General features: G+C 37.1%; 1 pseudogene; it reads left to right on the top strand.

Annotated features, from left to right (window-relative positions):
• Window positions 1–355: 355 nt before the first annotated feature.
• On the top strand, window positions 356–12,634 carry LOC138396008 (isopentenyl-diphosphate Delta-isomerase 1-like; annotated as a pseudogene).
• The last annotated feature ends 190 nt before the right edge of the window (window positions 12,635–12,824 follow it).

The raw sequence follows: 12,824 nt of genomic DNA, 5'->3' as shown, positions 1-12,824 counted from the left end.
ATTCTGCTAAAAGTGCTGCCAAGAAGCAGAGAAAAGTCATGATATGACAGGAAAAAGTTGAATTGCTTGACATGTACTGTAGGTTGAGTCTGAAGCTGTGGTTGTCCACCATTATAAGAGCAGTGAATCCAGCATAAGGCCCACTGAGAACAAAGAAAAGGACATTCATGAAGTTGTCGCTGCAGCTATGTCAGTAGGTGCAAAAACCTTGCCCTTTTTGCAAAATACTTGCAGCTTTTAGGTGGATGCAGGATTGCTATAGGAAAGGCATACCTGTAGACTCTAAAGTGATTTAAAGGCAGCAAATGAATTCCCAGATGCCATTAAGAAATGCCTGAACAGGTTTTTAACGCCGATGAAGGTGCCCTATTCTGGAAAAGAAATGCTGCAAATGACACTTATTAGTAAGTAAGACGAGCGAGCACCAGGATTTAAGGCACAAAGGGATAGGCTAACTCTACTGTTTTATGCAAAAGCAGTCAGGTTTATGACCAGGACTACCCGTACTTATTTCTAAGGTTTCCTACCCCCAACTCTCTCAGCCTTGAAGGGCAAAAATAAACACCAACTGCCAGTCTTTTGGTTGTACAACAAGAAGGCCTGGACAACAAGAACCTTTTTTCTGGATTGGTTTCATCAATGCTTTGTCCCTGAGGTCAGGATGTACCTTGGCAATAAGGGACTGCCTTGTAAAGTTCTTTTGATATTGGAAAGTGCCCCTGGCCATCCAGAACCCCATGAGTTCAACACCAAAGGTGTCAAAGTAGTCTGCTTGTCCCCAAACACGATGTCTCTAACTCAGCCTCTGGATCAGGGCGTCATAAGGACCTTTAAGGCTCATTACACATAGCACTCTATGGAAAGGGTTGTCAATGCTATGGAAGATAACCCTGACAGAGGGAACGTTATGAAACTCTGGAAGGATTACACCATTGAAGATGCCATTGCTGTTACAGAAAAAGCTGTGAAAGCCCTCAAGCTTGAAACAGTTAATTTCTGTTGGAGAAAACTGTGTCCGCATGTTGTACATGAATCATAGGATTTATGACAAAGTCAATCAAGGAAATCATGAAAGAGACTGTGGATGTGATAAAAAAGTGTATGTGTTGTGGTGAAGAGTTTCAAGATATGGATCTTGGAGAAGTTCAAGAGCTAATAGGCACCACACCAGAGGGATTAACAGAAGATGACTTGGTGGAGATGAGAGCTTCCGAATCAGTGCCAGAGGAAGAGGAAGGAGACGTAGGAGAAGCAGTCCTAGAAAAAAAAATGACAGTCTGACAGAAGGGTTCTGATTATTCAAGACTGATTTTGACTTCTTGTACAACATGGACCTTTCTATGATATGGGCCCTGAAACTAAAGCAAATGGTGGAAGAAGGATTGGTATCTCAGTATGGAAACATTTTTAGAGAATTGGAAAAGCAAAAAAGTGAGAAATTATGATGTATTTTCATAAAGTTACAATGATATGCCTACCTCTCCTGCCTCCCCTGCCACCTCCTCCATTTCTTCCATCTCTACCCCCGAAACAGCAAGACCAACCCCTCCTCTTCCTCCTCTTCCTCAGCCTACTCAATGGGAAGATGATGAAGATGAAGACCTTTATGATGATCCACTTCCAACTAATGAATAGTAAATGCATTTTCTCTTCCTTATGATTTCCTTTTCTCTAGCTTACTTTATTGTAAGAATACAGTTTATAATACATATAACACAGAATATGTGTTAATTGACTGTGTTATCTATGAGGCTTCCAGTCAACAGTAGACTATTAGTAGTTAAGTTTTGGGTAGTTAAAAGTTACTCCCAGATATTTGACTGGACAGGGGGTCAGTGCCCCTAACTCCTGTGTTATTAAAGGGTCAGCTGTAAATGTGGTTGCAGTTAAAGACTTTTGCTAAAAGCAGATGTGAAGGCATATGTACTGGCTGTTAAAAGAGGGTCCTATGGTCAACAGTAAAAGCAAATGAATATCACAGTTCTGTAAAAAGAGTCAGGAAGACTAAAGTTCAGAATAACCAAAGTTCATGAGATTTTTTAAAAAGAAAAAAATGCACGTGATTATAAGCATGTGTTTTTGTATTACATGGAACAAAGAAATAAAAAGAATTAGGATTGTCTGATCCTTGGGAAAGGTAATGCCATGTTTAATTCTTAACATTGCTTCACTCTTTCTACTGAAAGAATGTAACCTTCCAACTGGAAGAAGTTCATCTTACATGTTTAAGAAGAAATGGAAATTAAGGTAATAAGAGAACATTTAAACACTTTAAATTAACAAAGTCATTCATTCTTTGAAGAATTCATTTAATATTCACCCATTACCTATCCTTATTCTATCATGTATCAGGCACTGTACCAGGTAGGAACTGAAGATTTAATTGACTTTAGACAAGTTAAAATCTCTAAATCTTTAAATAAAAAAAGTATAAGCCAAGTGTGGTGGCACACACCTATAGTCCCAGCTACTCTGGAGGCTGAGGTGGGTGGATTGCTTGAGCTTGGGAGTTCAAGGCTGTAGCGATCTGGTTGTGCCACTGCGTCCAGCCTGGGTGACAGAGTAAGACCCAGTCTCTGAAAAACATAGATATACATATATATAACCCTGGGTATTGGAGTAATATCACAGATGTGATTACCAAAGGACTATCATATCATTTGTATAATTCCAATCTAGAGCCATTACCAGTGTAGTAGGCAACCTGGTCCCCCTTGGTCCTGAGCACAAATAACTTCTATCCTTCTTAGTGGGAACTCTGGCTATTTATGGATCTTTCTCATTTCATGAGCCATCTCCACTCCCAGACTCAATCAGCCAGCCCTCCTTGTGTGTCTATGTGCCTGTTATTTTTGTCTCACAGCCATCAGTGTCTGGGCAGTACTGCTGAACATTTAAGCATTTCTTCCAGCTGCTTTTCAGCAGTTACCCTACTTTATCTTTCCATTCAGAAAATTAGTTCAATTTTCTGCTGTCATTTGTTCTCTAAATAAAATGTAGCACAGGAGACCTATTTTTATGCTAGGTAGTTTCAGTAGGTTTGACACATTTGACCTAATCACATCCTGTATTACACTTCATTTCCACTAAACTAATGTTTATTGAGTTATCTGGGCTGAGCACTCTGCTTGGTGCTGGGGTAGAAGTAAAGAGCTTACCATCCCAGGGGGGGAAGGAATATACATTTAAGGCACTTTTGTTGATCTTAGTCTGATAGTTATCATTAAGGTTGGGATGGGAAATGGTGCTTAGAAAATTGCTGGGAATTTAAATCTAAATTCTAAGTACTATTCAAAATTTTATTATGTGTGTACTAGAACAGCATTGATCTTTTTTGCTAAGCTGAGTTGTTTGTTACCTGACAGTACTCTTTTCTTTCTTCTAAATGAAACAACAGAATTTTCAAAGCTGCAGTGTCCTGTAGAACCAAAAGTATTAAGACACTGAGCTCCACAAGTTCTATCTCTTAACAATTTCCCCATCTTTACAGCCACAGCACTCACCTCTCCTGCTCCTTTCTGGGCTCTTGCTTCTGCCCGGGTCCCCCTGCAGTCCACTTGCTACACAGCCACCAGAGCAAATTTTCTCAGACACCAGTCTGATAATGCCACTTGCCTGCTTACATCGGTTCAATGTCCCATTGTCCTTCAGGCAAACTTCATACTTTAAAACACAACTTACAAGGCCCTGTGTGATGTGACTTTGCCACTGTTATAGTTGTTATCTCCCCCTCCATGGTCGATGCAGACTGGACCATATCTGCATCGCTGTATCAGATCCTGTTATGCTCAGGTCTTTATCTTTCAAGTCTTTGATTTTTAAAATTTCAAAATATTAAGGGACTACAAATGTTTTTGTTATGTGGGGTGCTTTTAGTGTGCCCATCACCTGAACAGTGTTCATTGTACCCAATAGGTAGGTTTTTACCCCTCCTCCTCCCCTTTCCCCCTTCTTGATTTCTAGTGACCTTTAGTTCTCTTTATACTAGTGTGTGCCCATTGATTAGTTCCTAATTATTAGACAGTACACGTGGTGCTTGTTTTTCTTTCCATGCCAAAGATACTTTGCTTAGGACAATGGTCTCCACTTCCATCCAAGTTGCTGCAGAAAATATTATTTTGTTCTTTTTTATGGCTGACTAGTACTCCATGGTGTGTGTGTGTGTGTGTGTGTGTGTGTGTGTGTGTGTATCTATATACATACTATACTTTCTTAATCCACTCATGAATTGATAGGCACATAGGTTGATTTCACATCTTTGTCATTGTGAATTATGCTGCAGTAAACATTTGGATGCAGGTGTTTTTTTTTTTTTTTGATAAAATTACTTCTTTTCTTTGGGTAGAAACCCAGTAGTGAGATTACTGGGTTAAATGATAAGTCTACATTTATTCCTCTGAGGAACCTCCATACTGTTTTCCAAAACTTCTGCACAGCTAGGAAATAATCAACAGAGTAAATAGACAACCTACAGAATGGGAGAAAATATTTGCAAACTATACATCCAATAAAGGGGTAATATCCAAAATATACAAAGAATTCAAACAAATCAGCAAGAAAAAACCAAACAATCCCATTAAAAAGTGGGCAAAAGACATGAGGAGAAGTTTTTCAAAAGAAAATAGACAAATGGCCAACAAACATATGAAGAAATGCTCAACGTTACTAATCATTAGGGAAATGCAAATTAAAACCACAATGAGATGCCACCTTACCCTGTCAGAATGGCCATTATTAAAAAGTCAAAAACAATAGATGCTGGTGTGGATGTGGAGAGAAAGAAACATTTATTCAAGTCTTTGATTTTATTGACTAATGGGTTGCCTCCCCTGACTCCCAGTTGTGGGAGACTTGCCGCACCCTGTGTTTCTTTTGTACTCCATTTTAACACTCATATGCAGACCTCATTACCCATGTTGAATTGTCTATCTTCCACGTTTGGAAATGGTGTGGGGCTTGCTGGCCCTTGAACCTCTGGTTCTTGGCATGGAGGAATTGTGCCGCAATTGGTTGTTGAATAAACTAAAAATTTAATTTACAAATTGTGGCCTGGAAGAATTAAGATAACCACATTTAGGGTCTGGATCATAGTGCATTGGGAAATCTTCCATATAATTATTAGATTCAGTACAATCCCCAAACATATCTAAGAATTTGTTTATGTAGTCCTTGATAATGATAAGGTTTTCCTTGCATCATACTATGGTGCTAACAAAGTATTATACACCAAATCACTATTGCTTAGTTTTCTTTTATGATTAGTTTCTCATGAAAATAAATATTAATAACTAAATAATAAATACTAGCATGTGTGAATCTTCAGGGCTCGATTAGAAAGTTCTTTGGTCTTAGATAGATTTTAGTAACAATGTTTTAGCTAAGAATGGAAAACAGCTTTGATTTAAGGGTGACAAAGCTCAGAAGGAATGAGACAGATCATCTCTTTCACTCTTATACATAGTTCTTTTCCTCAAAGCTCCTAAAATTTTTTTCCCCAGAACAAAAGCTTATGCATATAAATCATGGTTACTTTGCTCAGTTTTCATGCTGATGTGGAAAAGTTTAGTGAATGTGAATGAATGTCTGGCACTATGGTTGGTTATTTGCTGTTGCCTGGGCTCTCACCTATTAGTTTAACAGCAAACTGGCACTTGCTATGTTTGCTTCACAAGAAAGCTCTGCATTCATTACTCACAAAACATATATTTCCTGGGATTCATGTGACTATGTTCAGTGTACAGCCCAGGCGTGATTTCTGCCTGCATGAGACCTGCCTTCTGTGCTCATGGCGTGAGTCTCAAGGATGTGGTGATATTCAGGGAGGGAGTGAGGAGTTTGTTTTTCACATTTCTGATCAACTAAAAAGAGCTAAAACCTTGGTAGTTTGTTTTTAGACTATATCTGTGCTGAGATAATGGTGCCCAAATTGCTCTGCACACAGTCAAACTCAGGAGACTATTGAACACATTTTCTGTTACAGGACTTCAGGAGGGAAGGGCACAAAAGCCATCTGGGAAATAGATTACTGGGTAAGATGGGAGGGGCTCATTCACTTCCATCCCCATGCCCCCACCCCTGTGTATTCTATATTTCTTGGGTTCTAGATTCTCAGTATTTGGAGTACCAGTTGAAACAGGATGCTGGAGAAAAGTACTATGTTATTAAGGAAATAGTATTTTAGATAAATAGAGATTTGCCCATCAAAGGTCCATTTTACCTTCAAGGAAACGCAAAGAATCAACTCTCTGTGTGGGTTCAAGTTTAAGGTCAGTCCATCCTATGGGGCTTTCTGTATGAATGTGGCACTTTGGGGGTGAGAAAAGCATTAGAACAACTTTTGTGTTGCATAACTTTGCTGATGTTATTTACTAGAGGAGGCATTTTGCAGCTCTGAGTAATCAAGCAGTAGATGGCTTTCTAGATATTTGTCAAATCTCCACTCTGTGCCAGGCACATAAGAAGGCATCATCCTTACCAAGGGCATCATAGGGAAGAAACATTGATATAAGATAGTCTTTTTGTTAAATATTTTCTGAGTGCTTACCATGTGTCAGTCATTGGTCGAGGTGCTGCATTTCTAGGGCATGACATGTTCCAGAGCAACTGATTCTAACTTGAAGTCGCTGAAGTATTTTCAGCAGTGTTATAATTGTTCAGTGGTGTGTTGAATGGGGTTTTGAGGATCTAGACTGTAGATGGGGAGACCAGCAATGAGCTGGTTATTGTTTAAGAGAGAACTGATATAGATCTAAGGCAGCAATAGTGGAGAGGGAGAGGGAAGAGACATTTGATAGACATTGGAAAGCAACCCAGACAGGTATGGTGATTGAGTCAATGTGTATGAGAAGGGAAGGGCCAGTCTGAGCTTACTCACAGGTTCTGGGTTTGGCAACTGGTTGGATGGTGTAACCACAATGTATGCACCACAGTATTCACACAGATAAACAGATGATAATAACTGTTTCAGAGACACCAGCAAAGCATGGTGGGAATATAGAGGATTGAACATCAGAGGAACATGTAATTAAACAATAGGATTAGAAGTCTGGCTGGCCTGGATCCCATTCCAGCTCTGCTGCTTAGTTATGTATGATCTGTGGAGGAGTTACTTAACCATACCATGCTGACGTTCCTCATCTGTGAAAAGGAGGACAAAAATAGTACCTACCATGAAGATCTTTAGAGACAACATAAATCAGTTATTATAGTGACTATACATGAAAAACACTGGGTGAATATGAGATCATTACAAGAACCAATTGCCTTCTAAAGTCAGAGAAGGCTTAAGGGGGAGGTGGCATTTGACCTGGGTCTCAAGGAATGAGTAAGCATTCATCAGGTGAAGAATGGGGGAAGGAAAATAAAGTATTCAAAAGTATGGAGATGTTAAAATGCCTGATCTTTCTGCAGAATAGAGAAAAGTTTAAGGAGATAGGAAATAGATAAGTTTTGGTGGTATATTGAGGCCAATATAGGAAGGGCCTAACTTATTTGCATTGTGAGTTTTAGATGGAATCTTATAGATGAAATGATTGACTTCTGTTCAAGGATGGTCCTGTGGGTTCACACTTTGACAGTCCATTCTTCTTCAAACATATAGTAGTGATAGACAAAGAGAAACAGAAAACCAAAAAGGGATAGTCTCAGAAACATGGTAATCATCTCCATAGATCAGAAATGAGCAGCAATAGCATGACTGAAGCCAAGGGCCCGATGGAACCTGATCTGGAAGCAGGGAGTAGGTTGACTCCTGCTGCAGGTTAAGGGGTTGGGGGTATAAAATGCTCCACTAAATGTGGAGAGAGCTACTCCTTGATGATAGTGGTTAATGGGGCTTCCCTAGTTGTGAAAAGGGCTAAGGATAAAAAGAAGACAGTTGCCAAACCACTGCCTGAGGTTACACATTGGGCAAGCTGTGGGCCTAGGAAGGAAGAAGTACAGACACAGGCTCCAAACCAGGAGTTGAAGCAGTCACCAGCTGGACCAGTGACTGGATATACAGATGCTCCTACTTACAATGGGGTTATGTCCTGATAAACCTGTCATAAGTTGAAAATATTGTAAGTCAAAAATGTGTTTAATACATCTAACTTACTGAATATTATAACTTAGCCTAGCCTACCTTAAATATGCTCAGAACACTTACATTAGCCTACAGTTGGACAAAATCATCTAACACAAATCCTACTTTAGAATAAAATATTGAATATCTCATGCAAGAGTATCACACTGCATATTGCTAGCCCAGGAAAATATCAAAATTCAAAATTCAAACTATGGTTTCTACTGAATGCATATGGCCTTTGCACTTTAAAATCATTGTATGTTGAACCATTGTAAGTCTGGGACTGGCTATATAAGATTCAGTACAATTAAATAAAGACATTATTGTTGGGCTAATTCTACATTAGGTGGTGGTAATCTCCAAATCACAACAGAGGGAGCCATAAACACAGAGGGAAAGAGAGAGACAGAGTGACAGAACACCTTCTCACACAGAGAAAGAGAGAGAGAGATAAAGACATAAAACCTTTCCATTAGCAATTCTGCAAATTTAAATTCTGTTATGAACTGAATGTTTGTGTACCCCCCCCCCAATTCATATGTTGAATCCCTAATCCCTGAAGTGATGATATTCAAAGGTGGGGCCTTTGGGAGGTAATAAGCTGATGAGGGTGAAGCCCTCATGAATGGGATTTGTGCCCTTGTAAGAAGAGACCACAGAGATATGATTTTCTCCTCTGCCATGTGAGGATATGATGAGAAAATTGCCTTCTGCAGACCAGGAAGAGCACTCTCATCAGACACCGGACTTGCCCATATCTTGATTTTGTACTCTCCAGCCTCCAGAACTGTGCAAAATAAATATTTGTTGTTAAAGCCACCCAGTCTATGGTATTCTGTTATAGTAGTCCAAATTGACTAAGAAAAATCCCAAAACACATTCAAAATAATAATGCTGAGAAAGACAGGCTATAGAATTAAAAATTAGAAGATAACTTCATTTTAAATAAATTTTTAAAACCTTGACTGAAAATTTAAGCTTGAAGTTCAAAGAATCTTTTAACAATTTTCAGAAGAAAATTAGGAACAAGTAATAAAGTATAAGTGAGTTTTGAAAAAACATATAGAAATATTAGAAATGAGAATATACTCCTTGAAATAGGAAGCTCAATAGATGACATAAACTCTACTTTGGGCACTTTCAAAAAGGTAATAGTAACTTGGAAGCAGATCCAAAAAATTTATACAAGACACAAATGGCATAGAAAGATAAAGAGATTAAAAATTAAGAAAAAGGAGCTAAGACATGGAAGAAAAATCACTCATCTCTAATATATATCTAATAAAAGTCCCAAAAGAAGAGAATGAGAAAATGGCAGAAAAGCACTATTGGAAGATCTGTGTTAATTTTCCATGCTTGAAAAAAGTTGTAAGATATCAAATCAAACATTCACTCTGAGGATTGAGCAGTATAAATAAAAATAAATCCATAACTAGCCATACTGTGATAAAAATCACAGAAAATCAAGGATGATGAAAATGTCTTAAAAGAGTAAAAAGAAAAAATAGATACAATGAATGACATACTGATAGCAGAAATCTCATCTATAACAATAGTTGCTAGAAGACAAATGATCAAAATATTCAAAGTGCCAGATGGAAATATTTTTATACCTCACCTCAAGTATCATTCAATTTTGAGGGCAAAATAAAGGCATTACAACAATACACATAGAGACAGAGAATTTACTACCTATAGACTTTTCATTAAAAGGATTATTCAAAGAGGTACTCAACTAAACAGAAAAGTGCTTCTCATGGGGTGATATGTAATAAATGAAACAAAGGCAAGCACAGAAATTGATAAACTTATGATTTCTGATTGATAAATAACAATTTAATCATAATACATTTATAATTGATGAATATAATAATCCTAACCTTTTATAATGGAAAATAAACATCTAGACTGCAATAAGAGAGTAGGAATTTAAGAAGGAGTTAAAATGTCCTGAGTTATATGTTGTATGTTATATGTATGATGAATTTGAAAATACTAAATTAAACATCAGAGAAATGACATGGAAGAAAGGGAAGAAAACAAATCAACCAACCAACCACACAAAAAGTTTGAAAATAAAAGGATGAAAATACTAACAAAGTTTTAACTACGGTAATAAAAATGAAAGTGATATAAAAGATTTGGAAAACAAAATGAATAATTTTGATTTAGTCTTACATAAAATGTTTGCAAAATTTGATTATGTAATGTTACAAATCTAAAAAATTTCAAGAAATTGATATCATAAAGATCATGTTTTTTGAACAAAATGCAATGAATTTAAAAACCAAAAAGAATAAAATTAGTAAGAATTCCCACATGTAAGACACCTACAAATACACACTAGAATATCTCATTGGATATAAAGAAATGATTTAGAATGGAAAACCAGGAAAATATAAGTAAAGTAGAATTCAGAGATACATTTATAGCCCTACCCATATTTTTGTTTTATGATGTATCTTTTATTTATTTATTTATTTTAATAGATTTAGGGGGTACAAACTTTTTTTGTTACATGGATAAATTGCATAGTGAAGAAATGTAGGCTTTTAATATACCTGAATAATGTACCTTGTATGCAATAGGTAACTTTTCATCCCGTACTCCCTCCCATCCTCCCCCTTCTGAGTCTCCAGTGTCCATTATGTCACTCTGTATGACCACACATATCCATTGCTTAGCACCCACTTATACATGATAACATGGTATTTGGGTTTTTTTGTTCCTGGGTTACTTCACTTACGATAATGGCTTCCAGTTCAATCCAAGTTGCTGCAAAAGACATTATTTCATTCTTTTTAATGGCTGAGTAGTACTCCATGGTATACATATATGCCATATTTTCTTTATTTACTCATCAGTTTGTCGGCGCTTCGGTTGGTTCCATATCTTTGCAATTATGCATTGTGCTGCAATAAACATTTAGGTTCAGGTGTTTTTTTTTTTTATAAAATGATTTCTTTTCTTTTGGGTAGATTCTCAGTAGCATAATTGCTGGGTCAGATGATAGATCTACTTTTAGTTCTTTGAGAAATCCCCATACAATTTTCCACAGAGGTTGTACTAATTTACATCCCCCCCTCAACAATATATAAGTGTTCCCTTTTCAGAGCATCACACCAGCATCTATTGTTTTTTGATTTTTTAATAATGGCCATTCTGACAGGGGGAAGGTGGTATCTCATTGTGGTTTTAGTTTGCATTTCCCTGATGACTAGAGTGATGTTGAGCATTTTCATATGTTTGTTGGCCATTTGTTTCTCTTCTTTTGAAAAATATCTGTCCATGTCTTTTGTCCACTTTTTAATGGTGATTAAAAGCAAATATAAATGAATGAGGTAAACATCACTTCTATGAATTAGAAAAAGAATAACTGTAAAATCAAAGAAATTTAAAGAAGAAAGGATAATGAATTAAGAGCCAAAATTTATGAAAGAGAAAAAATAAAGAAATAAATAGGTAGAAAGAGATATAGGGAAAGATTTCTGAAATTCTGAGATAGGAAACCAAAATGCATTCCTGGTTGCAGAGGACTAAAAATTTTATATATTGCAGGGGAGGATGAAGTGTCCTGTAAAGAAATGGGAATATTTAAATTTAAAGATGCACGTATCCTATGACCATGCAATTCCACTTCCAGATAAATACTTAGCCCTGACAGCTACCTATATAAATGCACAATGGAAGTTATACAAAATCGTTAACTACAATGTTGTTGTGTTGTGTAAATTGTAAAGAGCTTAAATATACATCAATAGATGAAGAGAGAAACTGTGGCATTTTTACTCACTGCAGTACTATATAGCTTTGAAAATGAACTACAGCAACATGTATCAACATGGAAAAACATTACAAAAGCACAATATCAAAAACTAAATGTCAGTGCGCCAAAACGGGCTGTGTCTGGGCCCAGAGGCTGCTCAGTGTTCTCGGTCAGATCAGACATTTTGTAACAATGGCTTGAGATAAATACCAACTATCTCGATAAGCAACAGGTTCGAATCTTGGCAGAGATGTGTATCCTTACTGATGAAAATTAAAATAAAATTGGGGCTGAGACCAAGAATTGTCACTTGAATGAAAACATTAAGAAAGGGTTATAGCATCCGGCTTTTAGTGTCTTCTTATTCAACATGGGAAATAAGCTCCTGCTGCAGCAGAGGTCAGATGCTAAGGTTAACCTTTCCAGATTGTTTTACTAATACGTATTGCAGCCACTGGTTACGCAATCCAGGCGAGCTTGAGGAAAACGATGCCCTTTGGAGTAGGGAGCAGCACAGAGATCTAAAATTCCCCTGGAAGAGCTTCCCCCAGAAGAAATTAATTATTTGACACAAATTCACTAGAAGGCCCAGTCTGACAGTGTCTGGGGTGAACATGAAATTGATTACATTCTGTTTGTGAGGAAGAATGTGATGTGGAATCCGGCTCCCAGTGAGGTTAAAAGCTATTGTTATGTGTCAAAGGAAGAACTAGAAGAACCTCTGAAAAAAGCAACCAGTGGTGAAATTAAGATAACACTTTGGTTTAAGATTATTGTAGAGACTTTTCTCTTTAGATGGTGAGATAACTTAAATCATTTGAGCCAGTTTGTTGAACACAAGAAAATACCTAGAGTGTGAATGTAGAGGTGAACGATTACTGCAGAATTTCTCTGCTTAGTAAACTTAGAATGACTTTTTAGAAAAATTTAGTTCCCTATTAGGAGAACTCTCGTATGATACATTGATAATTTTCAACTTGTGTAGAAAACACA

Source organism: Eulemur rufifrons, chromosome 15 (assembly GCF_041146395.1).
Source record: "Eulemur rufifrons isolate Redbay chromosome 15, OSU_ERuf_1, whole genome shotgun sequence".
NCBI classification, from domain to species: Eukaryota; Metazoa; Chordata; class Mammalia; order Primates; family Lemuridae; genus Eulemur; species Eulemur rufifrons.
The sequence above is the reverse complement of the archived record's forward strand: the minus strand, read 5'-3'. Positions and strand labels throughout refer to the sequence as shown.